Source organism: Callorhinus ursinus, unplaced genomic scaffold (genome assembly GCF_003265705.2).
Source record: "Callorhinus ursinus isolate GAN/ISIS: 27379988/994484 unplaced genomic scaffold, GSC_fseal_2.0 scaffold2, whole genome shotgun sequence".
NCBI lineage: Eukaryota > Metazoa > Chordata > Mammalia > Carnivora > Otariidae > Callorhinus > Callorhinus ursinus.
Genome location: NW_027397064.1, coordinates 7397856 through 7422825, shown reverse-complemented (window position 1 = coordinate 7422825; position 24970 = coordinate 7397856). Strand labels below are relative to the sequence as shown.

General features: G+C 50.7%; 1 long non-coding RNA gene across 1 annotated transcript; it reads right to left on the bottom strand.

The window, feature by feature from the left end:
* Positions 1-6461: 6461 nt before the first annotated feature.
* Positions 6462-15980, bottom strand: LOC141370080 (uncharacterized). Its single transcript, XR_012373778.1, has 3 exons — positions 15587-15980; positions 9049-9159; positions 6462-7288 (listed from the first exon to the last, which is right to left on the bottom strand). It is a non-coding gene; the product is annotated as an uncharacterized lncRNA (long non-coding RNA).
* Between the last annotated feature and the right edge of the window lie 8990 nt (positions 15981-24970).

Below are 24970 nucleotides of genomic sequence, written 5' to 3'. Positions count from 1 at the left end.
AGGAAGGCCAAGGATAGCCAGCAAACCCCAGAAGCTAGAAGATGCAGGGAAGGATTCTCCCTTATGGCTGTCAGAGAGAACAGCACCCTGCCAGCATCTTGATTTTGGACGTCTAGTTTCCAGAATCACCAGACAATAGATTTCTGTTATTTCAAGCCTCCTGGTCTGGGGTACTTTATTATGGCTGCCCCAGAAACTATTATAGTTGTCGACCTTCCTAACAACACCCAGATTGTCATTTCTGCCACTAACCGCATACTACAGGGGAAGGGACCTACTCCAATGCCAGGTCGGGACCCTGGTTGGCTTAGCCAATCAGCATCTTCTATTCCCTCACCCGTGAGTCCCTGTTAAGGAGGGGAAGTATATCTTAAATTGGGCCAGTGTGACTTTCAGGATTCTCCCTTAAAATGGTGGGATCTCCAGAGAAGGATGTGAACCACCAGGTGTGAACCAAACACCGCGCAATCTGAGCTGCATCTGGTAACAGCCACCTTCAGAAGCAGGGTGAGCAGCCCAGCAGAGAAATGCAAACGCCCTGGGTCCTTGGAGAGATCTTCAAAGCCCTGGATCAGCCTGCCCTGAAATATACCAATCTTACGGCTAAAGGCTTTATGGTTTAAGACTTGGATTTTGCATTCCTTGCAACCCAAAGCTTCGTAGCTCTCAGGCTAGCATCACAAAGCATAGACACCACTTCCAGCCAGTGCCAGGGGCTTTCAAAGGACCTCTGGGAGAGCTCAACAGGAAGGACGCAGGGCTGGAACCATACCTGCAGGGTCTAAAAGCTGGAGGCTGTGGCTAGAACTCACCCTTGTGAGTTGTAGGAAGCTGGCAGCTGAAGGAAGAGACGTGGCTATCTGTGGTGGGAACGCCTGCACTTGGAGAGCCTGATGGACAAGGACGGGATGTTCATCTCCCAACAGCCAGAGGTGGGCTTGCTGAAGGGAGCCCAAATAGGTCTTGTCGAGGGAGGCTCTGCCCAAGAGACCCACATGGAAGCACAGCAGGGGAATGACTTAGAAAACAGAGAAAGGAGTCTTTCCCTGGTTATCGGTTGGCCAGCAAGAGGAGACATCACCCACCACTTCGAGGGAACTGCAGGTGCAAGATACCCAAAACAGTAGACTCCCTGCCAAGCCCCCCAAAAATGCTCCCTGAGAAAATAATCTAGCCCCTGGGCATCCGCCGCACACAGAGAACACCGGCGTGAAATTACAACGGAACAGGTCAAGCAAAGCCTTTCCTGCGCTTCCTCTCTTCCCCTGCCCGCCACTGCAACCCTGCAGCAGCTGAAAAGAGCAGATGGTAAAAGAGGAAAAGGAGTGATTAGGAAAGAAAAGCAATCAGATCATTTTCCTGTTGGTCCTTGGACTAAGTCAGGCCCTAGCCAATGTCAGGGAGAGGATTTAAAAGTGCGACAAAATATCAAATATTAGAGCAGATGAGACTTGTTTGATTATTAAAAAGAGTCTTTTCTTGTGACTAAAGGGCCTGGAAAAAATATGGGCTGTCCCCAGATTTTAAGCAGTTTTGACAGACAAAGTCATACCCATACCCTGTGGCATTAACCTTAGGCAGAGAAGTTGTGTATTTGCCAATACTTGCAACTTTGGTTGAGGCTTTCTATCTGGCCGGGGAGGAAGCCCAAACCTCAAGGAAGGCCAACCAGAAGTGCTGCAGAACTCAAGGGCCTGCAGAGTCCTCCACCAGTGAGGGGCAGGAGGCTGTGGGGTCGGGGCACAGCTTCTTGGCCCCCCAGTTGGGGTAGCTATGAGCTCTCTGGCCTGAAAACTCCCTTGTCATTGGCTGGTTCGCTTTCCTATCTCACTTCCTCATTCCACCTACCCACCTACCCACGGGTCCTGGGATTGCCTCCATAAAAACCACCTGCCCTCAAGTTCATGTCTCAGGGTCTGCTTCTGGGGACGCCCAAACCAAGACACCAGGAAAAGATAAGATGATTTCAAGAAGCAGGTTGGAGAAAAAAGATTGGTTTCTTGCTGCTTGTCCATTCAACACATCAATCACACTGGTAATTGGGGTTTGATTCTTCATGAAGTTTCCTGCCTAAAACCTGGGGACAGGAGGCAGTGGGGTTTTCCATTCTCTTCTGCATGCTCATCACATCTCGAAACTGAATCTACATAGAGTCAGATGCTAATCACACAACTCTTCTGACTTCTTCTTGCCTGGTGAACTTTCCACTTCCTCCCATGCTGCCCTCGGAGTGAGACGAATTGTACCTGGGGGCAGGGCTCACATGATGCACAGTTCATAGAGTTGGGGCTGGTGACTGATCTAAGTCAGGGAAGCTAGCTCCCAACATCCCAATAGCCTTATTACTTTGTTTTTCCATCTTCTTATCAAAGTGTAATTTACATGCAGTAAAATTCAAACATTTTCATCTGTAGTTCTGACACTTCTTTTTTGCTTTTTAAATAAATGTTATTGTGAAGTATAATTCATAGATTAAAGGAGTATAAAACATAAATATAGAGCTAGATGAGCTGCCACAAAGTGAACAAATTTTTAACAAGTTCGTGTAACTACCACCAAAATCAAGATATTCCATCACACTTACTGTTTTGACTTTCATGTTTAGGACTACAATTTATTATTATAGAGGGTGGAAGGTAGGGAGTCAAGATTAGTTTGTTACATATGGATGTTTAATTGACTCACATCACTTATTGAAGAAAAAAAAAAAAAACCATTGTTCGCATACTGACTTGCCACGGAGCAAGTGAGTCCAGGTACCATATATGTGAGGGCAGTTTCTTGACTCTCTTTACTACTCCATCAACCTATTTGTCCATTTTTGCACCACTACCATACTGTCTTAATTACTGTAGCTTTATAGTAAGCCTCAAAATCAGGTAGTATCAGTCCTCCAGCTTTGTTTGTATTCAGAATTTCTTTAGCTATTCTAAATCATTTGAATTTCCATATAAATTTCAGAATCATTTTTTCAATTACCATAAAGTAGCCAGCTAGGATTTTTACTGGAATTGCCCTGAGTTTATAGGTGAATTTAGGAAGAACTGACAAATTCAGTTCTTAACAACACTTAATCTTCCAATCCACAAACAAGGTGGAGATCTTTACTTATTCTTTACTTAGTCTTCTTCTTTTTAAAATATTTTATTTATTTATTTATTTATTTGAGACAGAAAGCGTGAGTGAGGGGAGGGACAGAGGGAGAAGCTGAGCAGGGAGCCCGATGCAGGGCTTGATCCCAGGACCCCGAGATCATGACCTGAGCTGAAGGCATCTGCCCAACTGACTGAGCCACCCAGGCACCCTTACTTCGTTCTTCTTTAAGTTCTCTCAGTAATGTTCAAAGTATTTGTTGCAGAAATATTCAACATCTTTCATTAGATTTATTCCTGGCTATTTGATATTCTTTCTTTTTTTTTAAGATTTATCTTTTTATTTGAAGAGAGCAGGGGCAGAGGGAGAGAATCTTTCAAGCCGACTCCCCACTGGGCACAGAGCCCAATGTGGGGCTCAAACTCACGACCCTGAGATCATGACCTGAGCTGAAACCGAGAGTCAGATGCTCAACTGACTGAGCCACCCGGGCATCCCCCCCATACTTTCTTAAGGCCAGGACTAGAGTCAGGCAAGAGAAGAGAATGAGAGGGAATACTTCCTCAAATCTTTCACACCAGATGCCATCCTAGCCTCCTCCTCATCCCAGCCTTGGCTGTTCTACATGATATTTCTTTAAAATTTTTATTTTTACTAATTGGTTTCTAATATGTAAGAATTCAGTTGATTCTTATATACAGACTTTGTATCTGGCAACTTTTGTAGCCCTGACTCTTAACTCCCAGAGGGGAATGTGGGCCATCCATGGCATGACTCCTGCCTATCAAAGCTCGGTGACATGCAGATCAGGAAGGGGCTGCCCCACAGACTAAAAAAGAATGGAGTATCTGTGTTTTCAGGGATCTGTAGGCTGTCCCCCAAAAGCTCTCGATTGCATCCCTCCACTTCTGAGTCACTTACCAGGCTCCCAGAGCATCGTGGGCACCTGGGAATCCGGGAAGTAGAACCGGAAATCAGAGCCGGATAAATAACTGCAGAAGGGCTAGTGCCAGGACGACCCCCCACTTCTATAAGTCCACAGAAGCCAGGAGTCCGTCCACCATCTTCCAAACTACCACCTCTTTATCTCTATTTTCCCATGCTTTATACCCACTGCAGAGAGGATACGATGCGCAGAACTGCCTGCAGTTTGGCAAGATGAAATTAATATACATAAAGAAATGGAAGGGGAAATGGGGACATGGACATAAAATGAAATCAGGTGGAAGTGAGCAAAACTATAGGCAAAAATAAATAGGTCAGAGCCAGGGAGAGTCAAAGACAGTGCCAGGGACAGAACCAGACAGAGATTTTAGAGCAGACCCAAGGATCTGCCTTACATCCCAGAGAGTCAGAATTTATTTTGACCACCATTATCTCTTGTCTGGGTGACTGCATTAGCCTCCTATCTGTTCTCCCAGCTTCCAACCCTGCCCCCTCCCCACAGTCTGCTGTCAAATTAATAACCAGAGTGATCTTTTGAAAACACAAGTCAGCCCCAGAAGAGGAGAAAAATATCTGTAAATCATATGTGTGATAAGAGTCTGGTATCCAGAATATTTAAAGAACTCTTACAACTCATCTATCTAAAAGACAAATAACCCAATTTTAAAATGGGCCAAGAATTGGAATAGACTTTTCTCCACAGAAGATATACGAATGCCCAATGAGCACATGAAAACTTGCTCCGCATCATTAGCCATCATGGAAATGCAAATAATTCTGTGGTGGAATACCACTTCACCTCCTCTGGGATGGTTATGATCCAAAAAACAGACAATATCAAGTACAGGTGTGCATGTGGAGAAATTGGAACCTCATATTTTCAGGTGGGAGTTTAAAATGGCATGATAGCTTTGAGGAACAATTTGGCAGTTCCTCAAAGCGTTAGCATAGAGTTACCACATGGCCCAACTATCTTATTCATGGGTATGCACTCAAGATCATTGGAATACTATAAAGCAGTTGAAGTGAAAAATTGCTATGGCCAATAATATGGGTGAGTCTCACTCACGTACTGTTGTGCTAAGGAAACCAGGACAAGTAAGTACAAATTGTATGACTCCGTTTATACAACAGTCAAAAACAGGCAAAACTAATCTTTTGGCCCACATCAAAGGTAGGGGAAGAGACCGGAAGCCTTTGGGCCTTGGGTATGACAAGAATTGGGGCCTCACTCAACACTTGGACTCTGGAGCTTCCTTTGCCTCTTGACTGAGTTTCTATTTAGAAGTCAACTTCAGTCTCTGCAGGGCAGAAACGATGGCCCTTGGCCCCCTCTGGAGACAAGTATTTCTAACCTCTTCACCTGGAATAAGACCTCTCTTCCCCTTACTTCCCATCTAAAAAATTCTAGGGAAGTCTTCTAATTAGCCAGAGATTCTTTTCACTGACCCCCGCCCAGGCTGGCAAATAGTAACCTAGGTAGATGCCACCGGAACCCCAGTTTCTAGAGTTGGGCATTGGAAAGGGGTCTCTCCCATCCAAAAGACAGAATGGGTGCCAGACAGACAATTTCATAAATGTCCTTGTCATTCAGAGGAGCATCTCTTCACTTGCTATATGGGATATATTAATAAACCCAATCACATCTTCAAAAAAAAAAAAATGTCTGTGTCTTTCAGGCTTCACCTTTCCTGGAATTCACTCAACTGATGATTTCTGTACCTTCCAGACTGATAGTTTATACCTCTGATCTCTCCTGGGTTAGTCTTCACTCTCAAAAAGATGCCCCAAACCTTTCAGGCAGCTGGGATACACCCTCATGAGAGAACCCAAGATGAACGGCCTGTTCTTCTTGCTGGGACTGACTCCTCTAGGTGCCCAGTGGCATTCTCCACCTTGAAGAAATCGACAGAATGCACAACAATGCTTGCTTTGTCAATCTGGCCATGCCTACTACATTTCAAGTGTTTATACCTTTGACCCAGAATTTCTGCTTTCTTACTCATAGAAACACTTTCACAACTGTGCAAAAACATATATGTGGTGTTGTTTCTATAACAGAAAAACTGCGTTAGAAGGGGTTGGATTTCAAATATCTGTCAGAAGGAAACTTATGAAATAAATGATGATTCGTAGACACAATGGAATGCTACACAATTATTAAATTAGAGAGAACCTAATACTGAAAGGAGTTTAAGATGCATTAAATCTAAAAAGCAAGTTGCCAAACAAGATCTATGGTCCAGTGATAGAAAGGAGGGTGAAAATAATAATTCTGTCTATGTTAGTAGGTATAGAGGAGAAAAATGCCAGCAGTATACACCAAAGTATTAACAATAGTTTTCTGGTGTTGGGGGAGGGGAAAGGGAAGTAAAGATTTATGAGGGATTTTCCTCTTCGAAAACATACATTTCTATAATATCTGGATTTTTAAAAGAAAATTTATTTCTTCCAGAACTAAAACATAAAATAATGATTTGTTTTTTAAGAAAGTGCCTTGAAAGTTGGGGACAGTGTGACAGATGTTGTTTGATTGCCTTTCAGACAGATGTCTTGCGTTCACAAGGTTGTTTAAGAATGCAGACTTATCTCCTTGCTCACTGACCCATAACACAACAGACTAAATGTTTGACATGGGAAAATTCTCTGGGACAAAAGAGCTTATTCAAGCATACCTAACAGCCATGAGCTATCTCATAATCAGCCCAGAGACAGACCTCGCCGTTCCTGGGCTGGGGGTGGGGAGAAGTCCCAGGCAGGGACTGCTGTGGGCTGGGAAGGTGACTGGCTCCATTCTCCCAATTCCAGCTCCAGTGGCTTGGCGTGGCCAGAAATGGAGCAGTGGTGGCCTGCTGGGGAGTGGCTGGGCTGGTCTGAATGTTGGGGGGCCTGGGGCGGAGGCCTCAGGAGGAGATTCAGGAAGCTGTTGCAGGGAGGAAGGAAGTCGTGCACTTCAGAGGCTTCAAAGCTGGAGCAATCACAGAGAAAATGCACAGGGTGAGACGTGTTTGAAGGCGGGTGGTTGGGGAATTGCTTGCCATTGAAAAGAAGACCTATTTCAGGAAGACCGGAGTAGAACCTGCATCTTGAGCTTCACTGGTATGGGGCAGATGATCTCTGAATCAGATGGTAGTAATAATAAATCCCTGATTCCTGAGTTGCCTTCTACTTTTCCAGGGATGTTCCCACCTAATCCTTGCCTTATTTCATCATCACCATCTTCGAGGGTTGGAGGCAGGGCAACTACCATCTGAATGGACAAAGAAACCGAGGGTCACACTCATGGTGCACGGCTCCCTCACCCATCAGGTTGTGCTGCTCCCTCCCAAGACCCATCTCACCGCATAGTCGCCGTAAGCCTGTTTCTGTCTGAGTCCATTTAGACTAAGTGAACCCTCTACCACATATTTTACTGTTATTCTAAGGCATCTGCTTGTGTGATAGCCTCTCTTTGTGGGAGGAGCTAGGAAAGAGCTATTTCCATGTCCCCTCCCCCAGACGCAAGTGCACCCGCTGCCCCCTGCCTTCTTCAAGTCAGCTGGGCGGGCAGGGCACTGGCTTCCCACCAGTCTTAGCTCCATTGAAGTTCATCGGAAATTTGCTTGTGCATTTCATCAGGAATGCTGATTTCTTCCCAGAAGAAAATTATAAATCTCATCACAAACAAAAAAGTTCTGTCCCAGACCAGTTTGGGAACAATTTTTCTTTTTTAGTCTATTGGGATAAAGATTACCCCAGGTGCCAATTGAAGAGCCAAACGTGTTCCTAGAGAGGGGGAGGGGATTGACTCCTCCCTACCCCAGGTTTGTCCAAGAGACCCTGCTCCTCAAAGGTGATGCTTTCCAAAACTGCTGCACCAGGCACTGAACCCTTGGCTAGTGGTCACACCAAGAAGGCAGGCTCTGGGTAAGTGTGGCAGCCTTCCCCCAGAGCCTTCCCAAGGGCAAGGTTGGGGAAGGGAGTTTGAACACGGGATGGAAAGAGCCTCCCTTCCTTTTCCAGGGTGAACATTCCAATTTGGGTGCAGCCTACGTTACTGAAAGTTTGGGGAGACAGATGCGCCCACCCCACCGAAGTGACAAAGAATGTTCCCTTGACCATTCTGTCAGCAGCTCACTCTACCCTCCCCACTCACCCCCTTTGTTGATGCCCAGAACTCCATCCCTACTTCAACTCCAAAAATATCCCTCCCTGCTTTATTATGAAGAGCAATATGCTCAGGACTTCCTACAACCAACCTGGACCCCACAGGGCTTTTCTCATATTCGAAGACTCATTCCAGATAATGGGCTCTTCTGATAATGGGGCACCTTTCCCAAGTCTGCCCTCTCTTTGGGCCCCTCCCCACTTTTGAGAAAGGAGGTGGGAAGTGGGTGGATACATTGCTGCACACCCACCGCCTCCTTTCTTAAGGTGCTGTCTTCTCAGGGTAGGGCCTTGAGGTTTGGGATTTGCGGGGGGAAGGGGCCCTTGGACATAAATGAAGCCACCAGCCCCTGAACTCAATGGTTGTTCCCTCCTGTCTTCTGCAACATGCTGAGAATTCATCTCAGTGAAAGCTCAGGGACAGATGCCAACTGCAAAACAAAGAACAGAGCTGATGCCAACGAGGCTTCAGCATGCCTCCCCCCACCCAGGACCCACCTCGGTCCCCCAGTGTCTGGACACGTCAGAGATGCACCCTCATATGGATCCTGCTACAGAAGTGAAGATGAGAAAATGGAATAAATGGAGCATAACTGGACTGTGAGGGAGGAGTGTCACAGAGGTGGCGGGTTTCTGGAACTGGCTAGCGTATCTGCCATGAGGCAGAAAGGGGGCTGAGGACAAAGTTGAATGGTAGAATAACTAAACCCTGTTTTAAATTCGCACACTTGGATCTATAGCTTTGAAATAGGATTTGCTGCTCCACATTAGATATTTTCATTTATATCTTTATTAAGCCCCTAATATCATTTATGAGGATAAAATATGAGAAACCGGCAGAATGCACAGTTACACACGGACTACCTGTGTGCTCATCCCAGGTGCCAGGGAGCCCACATGAAGAGCACTCAGATGGGGAGTAGAGGAACGTATCCCAAGGCAGGGTCCCCGGAGCAGAGCGGTCCTGTGTCATGCCTATGGCCCGCAAACAATAGACACTTCTGGTCAATAACTAAGTAAATAAACAGAAGTAAGAGAGTGATGAAAACATTGAGCAGGAGTTAAGGGAAAAAACAGCTTGAGATGCTTGAGTGTTCCATGAGGAGGGAGCAGGTACAAAGGTGTAGGAGTTCCAAGAAAGAGGTTTCAGGTGGACTTCAGAGGGCCTGGACCCCGAAGTCCAAGAGGTGGACAGGTGGGAGAGAGAAGGAACCACAGGGCAGAGGGCCTGGTTTGCTTAGGAATTTGGGGTTTATCTAGAAAGTTATTGAGAGTCATTAAGGGGAACTCTGGCACGGGGTTTGCATTTCTAAAACATTCTTGTTTAGCTCTTTGGAGAATGGCCCAGAAGGGGAGAGCCAGACGTGGAGAGGTTAACGTAACAACAGGCAGGAGAAGATGGGGCCTGGGGAGGAGAGGAGGGAAGATTTGAGAGAGTCTGGAAGGATTGGAAGAAAAAGTCGGTTGGATACGTGTGAGAAAGGAGTCAGAAAGGGGGTAGGAAGAGTAACACCTGGGTAGGTGACGGGGGCACATCTCTGGGTAGGGAGCAGATTTCGAGGCATAGACAGTCATCCAAATGATGCCCTGGCTTCTTGTGGGTGGGGTTGGGGTGAGGCTTCCTCATCTGGGTTCTGGAACACTCCAAAGTGCCTCAGAACCACACTTGGGTCCTTGGGGTAACAGAAAGGACACCCCAGATCCCACTCCGGGCAGTGAAGGCATCTCCCCAAGTTGCAAAAGAACTTGCCCCTGGCCCTCTCCTGGCATTACCCCCACTGGAAAAGGTCAGGCCAAGGTGAAAGGACATCTTGATCTGCTGCGGAGGGGCCCACACAGTGCAGGCCGCCCCACAGGCTCCCAGCTCCGCCCACGGGCACAGAAAAGGTGTTGAACCCGGGCTGGCTGACACTCAAAACTCAGGCTGCCTTTCAGTTTGCTGGGGGCCCAGCTCTGTGGTGATAATAGCTACCGTTTCCCTGGCCCAGAGCCAGCACTTTAGAGCATCGGCTTTCACACCCCTAGTGACTGGAGCTGCAATTACTAATCCCTAATTACTATTAGCTACTGTCCTTTTCACTGTGACTCCTCGGGCCATCCCATGCACCTCCCACCATCCTTGCCTCCTGGTCTCCCTGTCTGGGGCCCAGACAGCCCTCAGGGCCCAGTTCACGGTCACTTGCTCGGCACCCCAGACCACCACGGTGGCCCCACTCTAGAGCCCACACTCAGGGTCTTTAAAAAAAAAAAAAAAAAAAAAAAGACTCCTTTGAGTGCCTGGGCCTTTTTGCTTCTCCTGGGGGTTGTTCACCTTTCTCTCCCGGGCGCCCGGCACAGGTCAGGCTCTTCATGGGCATCTGGAAGGACCTATTTCGTGAAGGGAAGAAACTAGCCCTTCAGCTGCGTAGGGGTCCCCAGAAGGGAGCTATGGTAGCCTCTGCCCCCAAACTGGGGAGCTGACCCCTCAGTGGCTATTATGTTCAAACCACAGGCCTGTGCCACAGCCCTACGGTGACCAGACGGCACAGTCTGGGCATCCCTCCTCCGGCCAACAGGCCCCCCGTCTGGGGGTCGGTCCCACCACACCCTCAAGACCCCTGCAGTAACAATGCACTCTTTAGACTCTTCCAGAAGAAACTTCCTTGTCCTCCTGTCTCTGACCCCATCCTGACCTGAACACCTACCCACAGATAGAGGCTCACCTGCCTCCTCAGAGGACTCCAGGGATCTCAACAGTCTTGCTGAGGAGCAAACAGCACCTGCGCTGAGCAGGCCTTACATAGTGGTCTCAGGTATGACCCTGGGGCCCTCTGCCACAGCCCTGGTGCCCACAGCCCCTGGATAACTCCTGCCCCAGCCTCCAGCTCCCATGGAGCATGGCTCTGCCCAGCCTGATGTACCCCCAGCATTCTTAGCCGGGCCTCTGCTGCCATCCCAGGACATCCCCCAACCCGCCTGCTTCTACTCCCCACCCCCGATCAGAAATACACCAGTGCTCCCTCCCAGACGCCTCCCACTCTCCCTGCGAGGGCCGCCTGCCCAGCTGCCTCCGGAACCAGCGGGCCTGCTGAGCCAGTCCTCGTTCAGGCCCTGGGTCCTCGCGTCCCAGCCTTTCTGCTGTAAGCAGCCACAGACGTCCCATAGAGCCATGAGGGGCATCAGAAAGCACCTTCTCAGAACACAGCAGCTCCTAATTTCTAGAACTGCAGAGTCATTTGGGAAATGAGAAACAGGGTGTTGTGAGGCTGATAGTGAAGATAGGGGTTTGGAGGGGTTGCAGGTGATGGGGAGGGTGGGTCAGAAAGGATGGCAGTTATACTACTTTTTCTAAAGAAGAGCCCAGAAGCCAGCCGGCACAGGAGGATAAGCATGGTTGGGAGGTGAGAGCCCCGCCAAGAGAGCCTCCCTGGGACACAGAGGAACATCCCCTCCCGTGCGGCTCTCCTCCATCAGCCAGCGCCCAGCCCAGCCCCTGTAGGCTGCAGCTTGGGAGGCCCTGGAGGCACAGCCCTTGGCCTCCGCCCTGCCTTGGCGGTCCGGCACGGGAGCTGGGGCCTGGCCACTTCCTCAGACCGGGCCAGGGGGCGTGGCCTCGTGCCGCCTTGTCATGCCCTCTGGCTTCCCACCAAGGCCATCCAGTCCATCTGCCTCCGTGCCCCAGCCCGGTGACACCACTGCCCTCTTCCCATGCCAAGCACCTCCCCGTGGGCCTCCCGGGGTCTACCAACAGGGGGCAGGCCCACTCGCAGAAAGGGTCATGCTCCTGGGCACCTGCACTCCATCCCTACACCCCCCCACACACATGGAGGCCCATCAGATGTGGGGTGCACACCACCCCCACCAGACCCTGCCACCCCCACATCTGGGAGAGGCAGCGAGGTCACCGGGAGCTGCCCTCTGGAAGGAGTAGAGAAGGGACTGCCCTGATTCACCTTCACCGAGATTCTGACCCACAGTGTCCCAGGCTGCGAAGCCTGAAGCCAGGCTTGCAGAGCAGATGGTTGAAGCCTCAGAAGGCCCCTCCTCAGGGTTCTTTCAGCACAAAGGGAAACAGCCCCACACTGTCACAGAGCACAGGCAGGTCACCACCCAGTACTCGCTTCAGACTGTCTCCAGGCTGGCCTTGTTCCTCTGGGAACAGAGAGGGGATTCCCTCCCCGTTCCTGGCCGTGGACTGGCCATGGTGTCTCACAACTGGACACGGATGACGAGGGGACACCTCTGCCTTCCCTGTGACCCTGGCTGAGATGAGCACAGGGTGGCCTTGAAGGGGGTAATCAGACAGAGGGGATGGTCTCAGCTCCCGGGGAAATGTTGTTGGGGGGTGGGGAGTCATTTGAGCTCTCTGAGCCTCAGTTTCCTTATCTGTAAAATGGTGACAATATCAGTGACCAGGGCTGGTCAGAGGACTGAAGGAGAAACTCTATATCATGCACTTAACACAAGCACCTGCGAGGAGCTCACTTAACGTTAGCCATAGCTGTTCCGGCTTGGAGCAGTGGCTGAAGGACAGTGGGCTCTTCACACCCTCCTCTTGGAGAGCCTGCCTCTCTGGGCAGACCTGTGGGTCAGTGCCCCAGCAATAACTGCTTGAGGGACACTCAGGGAATGCGTCTTCCCCAAAGCTGTCTTCCTTCTCCTCCCTCCGTTGGCCTCAGCATTGGAAACTGCACCATGGAGGGCCAGGCAGCAGCTCGGATGGCAGGATTCTGCACAAAACTGCTGGTACTGTCAAATAAAGAAATAAAATCTTAGAAAAAACAAACAAAAACGGGGGGGTGGTGGTGACTGGGTGGCTCAGTCAGTTAAGCATCTGTGTTCGGCTCAGGTCATGATCCCAGGGTCCTGGGATCGAGTCCCACATTGAGGGACCCTGCTTCTCCCTCTCCCTCTCCCACTCCCCCTGCTTGTGCTCACTCTCTCACTATCTCTCTCTGTCAAATAAATAAATAAAATCTTTAAAAAAAAAAAAAAAACTGCTGGTAGAGCAGGTTGGAATGCAAGGGGCCAGCACAGGCCTGTTTAGAGGTGGGTTTGGGAGTGGGACAGATAGAGGACGGGCCTGATTGCCCACAGAACTCCAGATAAGGTGGGGGGGGGCCTGATGGGTCAGCAACCGGGGCTAGCACCCCAAGATGTAGCCTTCCTCCGGCTCCCGCATCAGCACTTCCTGGCCTTAGTGTTTGCCTCTGTGAAGTAGGTACTGTCTCTCCAGGTTGTGGTTAAGATCGAATGAGACAGTGCGTACAAAAACCCGCCCAACTGTGCCATGCGTGTGCTAGGGCTGCCGGAGCAAGGGGCCACAGATGGGTGGCTGAAACCACAGAGAGTTATTTCTCATGATTCTGGAGGCTGGGAGTCCGAGATCAAGGTGTCAGCAAGGTTGGTCTCTTCCGAGGCCTCTCTCCTGGGCTTCTGCTGGGCTTCTTGCTGTGTAGGAAGAGCTGTGTGTCAGTTAAGACCATGTTTGGCTGCAGGGGACTGAAAACTAGAGTCACAAGCGCTTAAACAAAGGAGGGATTTTTTTTTTTTTAATCTCTCACAGAAAAGGAAGCTTGAGCTGGCAGTCAAGGGTTGGCGCTACTTCAGCGGGTCAGCCAGGCTCCCTCTCCCCTCGTCCTCCAGCACGCTTAGCACCTGGCTTTTAGCCTCATGGTTGAGAGATGGCTGCTGTGCCTCCAGGCATCTAATCCATCTTCCGGGAAGGGGGAGAGGCGTAGGGTGAAGTCGGCAGTCAGAGGTAAAGGGCTGATGAACACTCTAGCTGAGTCTCTTTCCCCTCTCATTCCATTGGGCAGAACTGGGTCAACATGACCACCACTAGCTCCAAAGGATCCTAGGAAGTATTTTACCTGGGTACAAGGCTACCCCCCACCCCAGTCGGGGTGCTGCTGGTAGGAAGAAGGGAAAAGGAGACCTTGGGTGGGTGTCCAGCACACTGTTCTCAGCAGAGCTCAGTACCGCGAGGGTGGGTGATGCGGCAGGCCCCTGGTGAGACCAGAACTGGACCAGAGCCTGGCCCAGGACCACCCCCCAGCAGCAGCCAGGGCTCCAGGAGAGAGCAGAGCCTGGCGCTGCGGGTCCTGAGGGCCTGCGTGGCATGGGCAGGCCAGGGGTAGGTAGATTTTTTTTCCCTTCTCTGACAACGTGCCCTTCCCTCCCCCTTACGCACGGGGCCCCTGTGGGCCCGCGTCCACAGCCCCCATTCTACAGACGGTCGCTCTCTTATCTCGCACACACCCTCCCTCGCCACAGCGTCTCCCTGACGCCGCGAGCCTGGTACTAACGGGTGGGGGATGGAGACTGCCCCTCATCGCTGCTCCTCGAAGGTCCTCCCCCCTCCACTCTGCCAAAGAAGGGACGTGAAGCTGGGGAGCGGGGCTCGTGGTCTCTCGGAGACAAGCCGTGCTAGGTCCCACCGATTCCCAAGGCTGGGACACACAAGCAAGGTGTTGTGCTGGCAAGGGGGTGAAGGCAGTCATGGAGAGAGGAACCCCAAATTAATACTTCAGTGGATGACGCTGCTGGGCACGGGGGCTGCCAGGATCTGACAGCTGTGGGAAGGACGGCTCTTGGTGCCGTTAGCTCAGGCTGAGCCATTTATGACAGGGCATCAGGCGCTCGTCCTCATCACGGGCCTCCAGGTGCCTTCCGGCCCATGTGCAGTTGTGCTTCATTCTCCAGAAAGTTCCAGCACACCTGCCATTCAGGAGACATCACAGGCACGAGGGCTTGCATCTGCAGCCGTCTCAGAGACTGCGAAAGCTGGAGTTGGAGGCCCAGGAGGGAAGACCCCAGAGTGGAGCGAGATAAGAAGGCAGGACACCGGACAGGGCCTTCTGGGGAGAGGGACTGTGTTGGTGGGCTGGGGCCACCATGATAAGCTCCACAGACTGGGCGGCTTGAACAACCAAAATTTATTTCCCCACAGTCCTGGAGGCTACAAGTCCAAGATCAAGTTGGCAGGGGTGGTTGCTTCGGAGGCCTCTCTCCTCGGCTTGTAGCTAGTCCTCTCCCCGCGTCTCCACATGATCTTCCATCTATGGGTGTCTGCATCCCAGTCTCCTCTTCTTGTAAGGACTCCAGTCATAGCGCATTAGGGCCCACCCTCATTTGAACATAACTCCCTCTTTAAAGATCCTGCCTCCAAAGACAGTCACGTTCTGAGGCACTGGGGGTTAGAACTTCAACATGAAATTGGAGGGGACACAGGTCAGCCCACAAGTAAGACCATGCTGGGGACATCTGATGCGGGTGGGGATGGACACTGCATGGGAAAGGGGTGGGGGACACCGAAGAGGCTGCCCAGCTCCCCAGCCCCCACTTCTGCCACCACCACCGGGCTGGCCATCTCCTCCCACCTCCCCGCCCACAACTCCCACGGTGCCGCCCTGCTCCTTACCTCTCAAACCAGCCCCAGCGCCTTCTAAGGCAAGATTAGCTTTTCAAACAACTTCTAAGGCTTGATGACAGCACCTGATCTTTGCTTGGGGTGACAACTGGGGGAACTCCAGGCAAGGTCAGGACGGAGGCTGGCACAGGGTACAGTGGGTGAAGATGGGGTTTTCTGGTTGCCCCTCCCCCAGTGCTGCAGGAAGGTGCCTGCTCAGGCCTCTGCGCAGGTTGGGTTTGCCCTGCCTGCTGGCCCAGGCAGCGTTCTGACCCACCACGGGCCACACTGCCAGAGCCTGCAGATCTGGAAGGGGAATGAGGAAGCAAAAGAGGAAGCAGTATCAAGAAGGAGAGGGGGAAGGGCAGGGGCTCCCCCTTCCCTCTTGCCTGGCCCTGCAGGACTGGAGGGCCCACAGGGAAAACCACATCCCTGCTGGGAGCTACCCCTCGCCCAGCCTAGCCCCAGGTGACCAGTTCTGCCAGCGGTGACCCGGGGCAAAGCATGCTCTTCTTGCACACACTCAGGCTTTCTGAAATTCGAGGAGGCCAGGGGCATGCGGGGTGGGGGGTGGGGGGTCCTGCATAGCCCAGGCCCAGCTGGTCGGGCTAATTTTAGGTTTTTCCCCAGCCTGCCCGAGGCCCACTAATCTCCATCCGCTCAGAGAATGCACGTTGATCAGATGGTGCCTTCACTCCCGGTGTCCCCCACACCCACCCTGCAAGAAAGGCCCCTCCTCTATCTCCTTCAAGCCCTCTCTCTTTTACCTGCCCCTGTTCCACCCCTCCAAACAAAGCTGCCCTGAACACCATCCCCCCCCCCACCCCAGGGAGCTCTCCTCCCCCAGCGCCTGGGGCATCTGCAGACTGAAGGCAAGGTGGAGCCCTTGTGTTCCCAGCGCTGGCTCCGTACTGCGCCCAAAATAAGCACTAGATAGGTATGGTTGGAATGAATGAATGAATGATTGACCACTTTATTACACAGTGGCATTGGGCGCCTCACAGAGGTTAGGTCCAAAGTTAGCAAATAAGGTCTAAAGAGCTCACAGTTTAAATCACCCTTGAAACTCCATCCGGAAGGCGTAAATCTCTCAGTAAGTCCAGTGGGACTATATTTCCTCCACAAGACCTGTCTCCTCAGATACCTACCCCCTGCCAAACTTAAGGAGAAGGACCTAGTCCTTCCCCCTCCTCCCCGCGGACTCCCAGATGTCTGCCTAAGACGCGGGGCTGACAGGGCTTTGCAGGGATTCTCAGGGTTTATCCAACATGTCCCCCCAAAGAACCCACATCAAGAAATCCTAAAAATAAGAGGCTCTCCATCCTTTCTCATTCTCCCCCAGGGGCTGCTCCTGTGTTGCCATGGCAGCCAGGCCAGGGTCTGGTAGCGCCTCGGAAGGTCCAACAGGCTGAGGATGAAGCCAGTGAGAGGCACAGAGGTGGCCCCAGTGGGGGGCCGAAACTGGACGCCTGGAGTGAAAGCCAATGTGCCTCAGTCTTTTTTTTTTATTTTATTTATTTATTTGAGAGAGAGAATGAGATAGAGAGCATGAGGCGGAGAGGGTCAGAGGGAGAAGCAGACTCCCTGCTGAGCAGGGAGCCCGATGTGGGACTCGATCCCGGGACTCCAGGATCATGACCTGAGCCGAAGGCAGTCGCTTAACCAACTGAGCCACCCAGGCGCCCCAATGCGCCTCAGTCTTAAAGAGCCCTGAAGTGTAGGGGAAATGCTCTCCAACTTCAGGCACGAAGAGGAAGGACCCTGGGCTAGAGCCCAAAACTACCCGCCAGGAGGGGACAGTTGCCCCTCTGACCTCATCTTCCCCCCAGACTCCGCTGGGCTTTCCCCACCTTTTTATTTGGCCATTTCCAAACAGAGAGAAAAACGGAAAGAAGATACAACGGCTCGTGAAGCCTCCGTCTAGATGCGACAATTGCTCCTCTTTTGCCCGAGTCCCCATCTACCTGCCTGCATTTGAAACATTCGACAGTGAGCTCCAGACATGGAGACACAGCCGCCTTAATTGCTTTAGCGGCATCTCCAAAGAATTGTCCATTCTCCTGCATAACCGCAAAACCAAGTGCAATGGATATTTGAATTAAAACAACTTGAGGCGCCTGGGTGGCACAGTCAGTTAAGCATCCGAATCTTCGTTTCAGCTCAGGTAGTGATCTCAGGGTCCTGACCTCAGGGTCGTGAGCTCAAGCCCCGCGTCGGGCTCAGCACTCAGCGCGGAGTCTACTTAAGATTCTCTCTCCTTCTCCCTCTGCCCCTCCCCCCATATACGCACACATGTTCTCATGCTCTCTCTCAAATAAATAAATACATCTTTAAAAAATAAACAACTTGTAACTAATATTTTTTTTCTAAGTAAAGAAGATTTGCATGACTAGAAAAATAAGGGAGGGTCAGTTCAGTGACTATAGAGTAAAATCATACCAACCCAAGCCTGGATTTGTCCTCAAAAACTTCTAAATTGGGTTCTCACCACAGAAGAACAAGTAAGCCTTTCAGCTCTGCCAAACATCTATCCAGGAAGCCTCTAGGTATATATTTAACAACAAGCCTGCAAGTCATGTATTTATACTTCCCGAAATAATGTTTTGTGAAACTGGGGCTATTCTACAAATGCATGCCGATCCCATAGTAGGTGCTTAATAAGTCCAAGTGCAAACCACCTTGGGGTGGTACCAAATCTTCTGAGCCCACCACCTGGGTCTGCTGGGGGCCGGCTCAGCCTTAGTCAGCCCCAACCCAGCCTCGCAAGAACGGCCTCTATTTACCCGAAGAGGATCCTTTCGGTCCCACTGGACATCAGCTCTAGCAGCTCTGAGACCTCCTTGGTCACCCAGTCCTCTCTTTTCTTCTTATTTAATCCCTAATTTCTCTGTGGCCAGTATCACAAGTTAGCTCTTATTTGTCCTCTCTTCTCACCGTGGGTTAGTCTTATTTCCCCAAGCAGAGCCTCATGCCCTCTCCTCTTTCCGCTGCAGCTCATAGCTCTTTAGCCAGAATTGGTTATGGACTCCAGGCAGGTAAAGATCAAAATCACCAGAGTCCCTGACTCCTGGCATGGCAGGGACTGCACTTAACCCCTTCCAAATACAATCTTATCTAATCCTCACGAAACACTATGGAGCCCTGTGGCTGAGTCCTAGTATAATCCCCAATGTATAGATAAGGAAATTGAGGCTCAGAGAGATGAACAAAAGTCACACAGCCAGTGAGTAGCAGAAGCAGATTCTGAACTGGCTGCTCAGGAGCCAAGTCCCAGGCTTTTAGCCACTCGGTGCCAGAGATAGGATGTAGGGCAAAGGGGACCTTGTGGGTTCCCATGCAGACGGGTGGGGGTAGGGGTGAGGGAGCCAACCACTGAGGCTCGGGAGGATGGAGCTGCTGTATCACCATTGTTATGGTACTCTGTTCTGAGTGGGAGTCTTGCATCCATACGGGGGGAGGCCGACAGAGCAAGGGACTCAGTTTCCTCTGTGAGCCTTCTCTCCATAAATACTCAGTAAACGCAAGCAGGTATGAAGAAATGCAACTTTATCATCTCCCAAGCAAACGTCCGGATGGCAGAGTGCAAGAGAGTGCTTGACCCACCCATTTGCGTCCCCTTGGCCACTGCAGGGAGTGTGTTGTGTCCTGAGATGCTGGCATCGTGTCCTGGGGGGGAAACAGGAGCACACACATGCGCAGTAGATGACCACAGGTAGCTATCCCACATTCTTCTGCAATATGCAGAACAGCTGTGTGGGCTACAAGGGGGGCCAGAAAGGGAGCAGAGACAGTAGCACTTGGGATGAGAGAAGAAAAGGCTGCCCCCAACAGATTCCATCATTTGTTCGACTCATTCAGGGTTCAGAAAATATGAAGACGGAAACAAAGAGAAGATCTCAGTTCTTTTCCTCAAAGAGCCAAACAAAAGGGTTTTTTTTCCTTTTGAGCGAGAACTTTGTATTTGTATGTGAGGAATGGATGAGTAGCAAAGTATACGATTAGTTTAAAAAATATGAATGAGAACTTGAACTTTCACCTTAGTCTGTGCTCTGTCTGCTGGGGGATATTTTAGGATTTGTTTCAGAAAGTTAAATTAAGAAAAATATCTAGGTGCCATTCAACTTCTATGGAGAAAAAAAACAGCCTCGCAAGTCAAGGTATTGCCTTGAGAAAGATGTTTCAAATTACTTGATCTCCCCTTGCCCTACCTCCAACTTAGCTTTTAACAAAATGTGTTTTCTGTATCCTATGTAGACGTGAGGGAAGAGGTGGCCCCCTCCAGCTCAGGAAGAAGCAAGTGGCCTAAGCAGAGCTTAGGGGAGGGGGATACAAAGCAACTCAATGTATGTCCCAATCAGTGAGAGGTGGATAGGATATAAACAAGAGCAAAGCGAGGGGAGAGGAGAACCCTTCTCCTCCAGCCGTACCGGACCCCCCCCCCTTCCCTACTTCCTGCTCAGGTCTTGGTGGGGGCGGGGCTGGGGGTGGAGGCTATCTGTACCTGCCTGGGATGCAGCCACATCTGTGTCAACCTGAGGGTCCGGCAAAGCTCACCTCACCATTTGAGCTCTGCCAACCCACACTTGGAGCCTGGGGACATGGGTTGGGCTTTGAAGGAGCCTTAGTCTAAATGGGGAGCTTCCCAGAGGGGGTCAACGTAGCAAGGGAGTTAGGGCACGAGCGAACTGCTAGTGGAATCAAGTGCAAGCTCCAGGCTGACCACAGAGGGGCCCTCTGCCCCAGTGGGAGCCAGGTAGGACACATCAGAGGAGTGATGCCGCTGGGAGCATTGTGGGGCCACATAATGGTCTCTGAGGATGCGGCAGCCAGTGTTCAAGGTCATCGCTCCTTGCTCTGCAGAGCTGGCCTGGGGACAGGTGGGCATACCTGCATAAGGGCCTCGGAGCCTCCCAGAACAAAAGCAACCCAGACCCTGGCCCCAGGGCTTTTGACCTTCGGTATCACAAGAGCACCTCTGATGGACTGAGGCTGTTCCAAATGAGGATCGGTGCAGGCAGGGTCTCAGAGGGAAACTCACCATGAGGACAGGTGATGATGGGTCTCAGGGCCCAGGTTCAACACAAGGGGTTAGTGACCCCGGTTCCCCCTGGAGTGGCCTTCAAAGACCGTGGCTGAGCACGAGACTGTAAACTGACCATTCGGGAAGCCCAGGGCGGGGCTTTTCTGCCGTCTGAGCTAAAAGTGGAGCATGGGCATCATCCCAAGCAAGAACAAGGAGGCCTTCTTCAGCACCAGGCCTTTTCCCAGCAGTAACTCCCTTGTGGCAGGGGCAGGAGCAGCGGCAGCCAAAAGGAGTTGGATTGAAGTCTCCATCCACGTACTGTCCCCCTCCGACACTGGGAATCCTGTGCCATGCCGAGTGCTCATCTCCAGGTCCCGGCCCCTTCTGTCCCTCTACTGTCCAAGATCCTGAACCTCTTTCCTGCTACAGACTGAATCCCAAAGTGCCCATAGCTCTGTGGTCCAGTGTGATTGACTGCAGAGGGGCTGGTTATCCAGCTACTGGGAGAGGCCACCACATGCCAACAGCCCCCCACCCCTGAGTCCCAACACAGGAGTGAGCACCTGTGTGTCACCCAGGCCTATCCGCCCCAAAGAGGGACACCTGTAACTTCAGCTCTTCTTTCCCTCGATCAGTATCTGCCAGCCTGGGCCCTTGCCCACAGCCACTGCAGCCCCATCCACATCCAAAAGCCTTCCCACACTGAAGGCAGGGGGACCAACCATTCACCAGGCTGTTCCTTCCTTCTGTCCTTTGCCTGCGATGCTCTCTTTCCTCTTCCTACCCAGATTCGCCTGGCAAATGCTTAGAGATGCAGCTTAGGCACGCTGGCTGCCAAAAGCTATCTCTGAACCCCTAGAATGGATTCCACTTCTCCAGTACCCTACACAGACCTTGCTCCTAGTGTTTCATTCATTCCCCTAACGAATACTTAAGCACCTATTATGCACCTGTCCTAGGTCCTGGGGATGCAGCAGTGAACAAAAGAACCAAAAAAAAAAAAAAAAAAATCCCTGCCCTTATGGAAGCTACGCTCTAAAGTGTGTGGGAGTAAGTAAACTACATGGCATGTCAGATGTGAAGTTCTGTAAAGATAAACAAAGCAGCAAAGGGGATGAGACATGGAGGGGTCAGTTATGTATGTGTCTCTCTCACTGCATGGTCCCAGCAGCTAGGCATTTGATTGTGTTTCCCTTCTGCCTGGCCAGGAACCCTACTAAGTGGTCCTCTCCACCAGGGTTGTTATCTGAGCTGCGGCCTGGAAGGAAATGATACCCATTTCTAGTATAACTGATTCAAAAAATAAACCATGAAAAAGAAACTTCTAGACAACAGCATTAAAGCTGGCTTCTTTTCCCCATGTCCAAAGTCAGCATCTCCAAGTAGATTATGGTTCTTATGAAGTTATCTGGGCAGGGCTGTCTGCTACTCATCTGGCTGTTAATGTTGCATTACAATTCATAGGTTTGTTGAAAATCAGAATTTTGATCGATTCTTTGCCTTAAGTCCTCCTCTTTAAGGGCTCACAGAAATGACACTGGCTCAATGAATCATGGAACACTACACCAAAACAAATGATGTAATATATGGTGATTAACATAACAATAAAAATTAAAATAAATAAATAAAAAAAGAGAAAGAAATGACACTGGCTCAGTCTCCAGAAATGGTTTCAAGAAAGCCTTGAGTTGGCAGATGTTCCTTGGGTGGTCCTGGGATCCTGTGGGAGCCATTTACCCCTTGAGAGCCCTGAGATCCCTAGGTGTCTAAACCTGTGTTTCCCCTTACCCAGATCACCCAACCAGTCTTCAAGGAGTGAAGGCCCAAGAAAGTCAAAGCAGGGCTCCCACAGATAGGCAGCCTGTGTTTCAGGAGGCGCCTCTCCAACCCGTACCCCCGATTTTCCCATGGGCCATCCCTGACCGAAGGTGGCCTAATCACATTCTCCTAGGGATGTGGAAGTGAGTCCCGGGGCCCAGAGGTGCTGCTGCTTTTTTGGAAGCTGTCTCAGGGCAGTGCAGCTGGGAGGAGACATAGAGTGTGTGTCAGCACCACATGCAAGGCAGAACTCCACAAGCTATCAAGGGGACCATAGAGCAAGTGTGCAGAGGGGTGCAAGCTTTGAGGGAGAGACAGAGACAGAGAGATGGAGAGGTGGAGAGAGACAGAGGGAGGGAGACCGAGGGAGGCCGAGTCTGATCATCTGACACAATGTGCTGTGATATGTGAGCAGTAGAGACATGCCCAGAAGAGGGGCACGTGGCTCTGCCTGAGGACACCAGGCAGGTAAAGCTTCCTGGCAAAGAGGTGATGCCCAGGGAGAGCACTGAGGATGAGTAAGCATGAGGCAGGGAGGAAAGAAGCAGAAAAGGGAGTTTCAGGCTATGTGTATCAAAATTCAGAGGTATGAGGCATCATGGCATGGACTGGGAAGCCCAGTGAGTCTGGAATGACTACTGAGACTGAAGAAAGAGCAGGAACTGAGACCTGAGGGCACATATGTCATCCTGAGGAACTTGGCCTTGGTGGCCAGCCATGTGGCAATATTTATGGGGCAGCTAGAGATGTAATCCACAGGTGATCAAATGATTTATTAAACCTTAGAAGCAGTATGAGGGCTGAAGATAGATATCAAGACATTGGCAGCAAAGAGATCATAGAAATTCTTTTTTTTTTAAGATTTTATTTATTTATTTGTCAGAGAGAGCAAGCACAAGCAGGGGGAGTGGCCGGCAGAGGGAGAAGCAGGCTCCCCACTGAGCAAGGAGTCCGATGTGGGACTCAATCCCAGGACCCTGGGATCATGACCTGAGCCGAAGGCAGACACCCAACTGACTGAGCCACCCAGGCGTCCTTGAGGTCATAGAAATTCTGACATGGATGAGAAACGAGGCAGAGTGTGGGGAAAAACAGCACTACGCTGAGCACAGAACCCTGAGGAGCAAGACTTGGGTCTCAAGATCCTGAGCCTCCATCAAGGACTCTCAGAAGAACCGGTTAAGAGTAGGAGTGCTAGGTGAGAAAGAGGCTATGTTGGAAGCCAAGGAAGTGGGAAGTCCCAAGAATGAGATCGTGGTCACCAGGTCGAATCAACAAAGCAGTCCAGGAAGATAAGGAATGACATGTATTCAGTGGGCCTGATCTTCTGGAACTCACTGGGGACTTCTGGAAACAGCTGTAGAAGCAGAGTGCCTGGATCGGGAGCAGTGAGTGGTGGAGGCCTTCCACCCAGTGAAGATGGCTTTTTCACTAAGCTCGGGGCAAAAGGAAAGGAAAGAGGGAATACAAGGTCGAAAGAAGGTGCTTTGGGGGTGGGGGTGGAGGAAAGCTTGAGCATGTTTCCAGGTGGTGGGTAAGCCGGGAGAGGTTGAAGGCATCACAGGGCGATAGGAGTGGATGGAGCAAGTCCTGGAGGCAGCAGAGGGAACAGGATCGAGTGGAGGGGCTGGACTTGACCCTGAGGAGGGGTGCCTAAACCCCAGAGAAAAGGGGGGGGGGGGGGGGTGTGTGTGAAATGCAAGGGAAAGCAGGATGACCAAGCAAGGGAAAGCAGGATGACCAAACACAAGGGAAAGCTGGATGACTTCATCCAGTGTGAACACTGGAGAGAAATATAATGAAGAGCTTACCTGAGAATCCTGACCCTTTCCACAGGGAGTCCAAAATAATCTCCCAATTCCAAATCAATGGCATCCTTTCACCATCACCCTGGGAATAAGGAAGGATCAGAGTTCGGCTCAGAAAATGGGCAGTTTGTATCAGATATTTCAGGCATGGAGTAGCTCGAGGTGATAACAAGGTCCAGGATTTGGATGCTGAAATGAAGCAGAGGTAAGAGTAGTTGGAATTGAGGAGATCAAAGAAATCTGAGGCTAGGCTCCCAAATAGGTATATCAGGTAGGAATGACATTCAACTGCAAGCAACAGAAAATGACTACAGTGGCTTACATGAACAAGGGGATACACATAATACAAAGTCCAGAAATTGACAGATGTTAATGATAGTTCAATAACGTTTTGATGACAGGGTGACCGCCATGATCCATTTCCTCATGGTTCAAATATGGCTGCCCCTGCTCCAACCATCACATTTGCAGTCAAGGAGGGAAGAAGGAGAAATGGTGGTACCAGCCATAACAATAACAGGTGTTCCCAGTTATTAGGAAAGCGAAAGCATTTCCAGAAAATACTGCCTCACCCCCAGGAGATCCCTACCTAGCTCTCCTTGAGCTAATGGAGTCATGTGGTCTTCCCTGGATGCAAGAAAACCAAAACTGGGAACGAGACTGCCATAACAGATTTACGGCCTGAGGTTGGGCACACTGCTGCATGGAACTAGATTCAAGGAGGAAACAGGGACTGGATATTGGTTA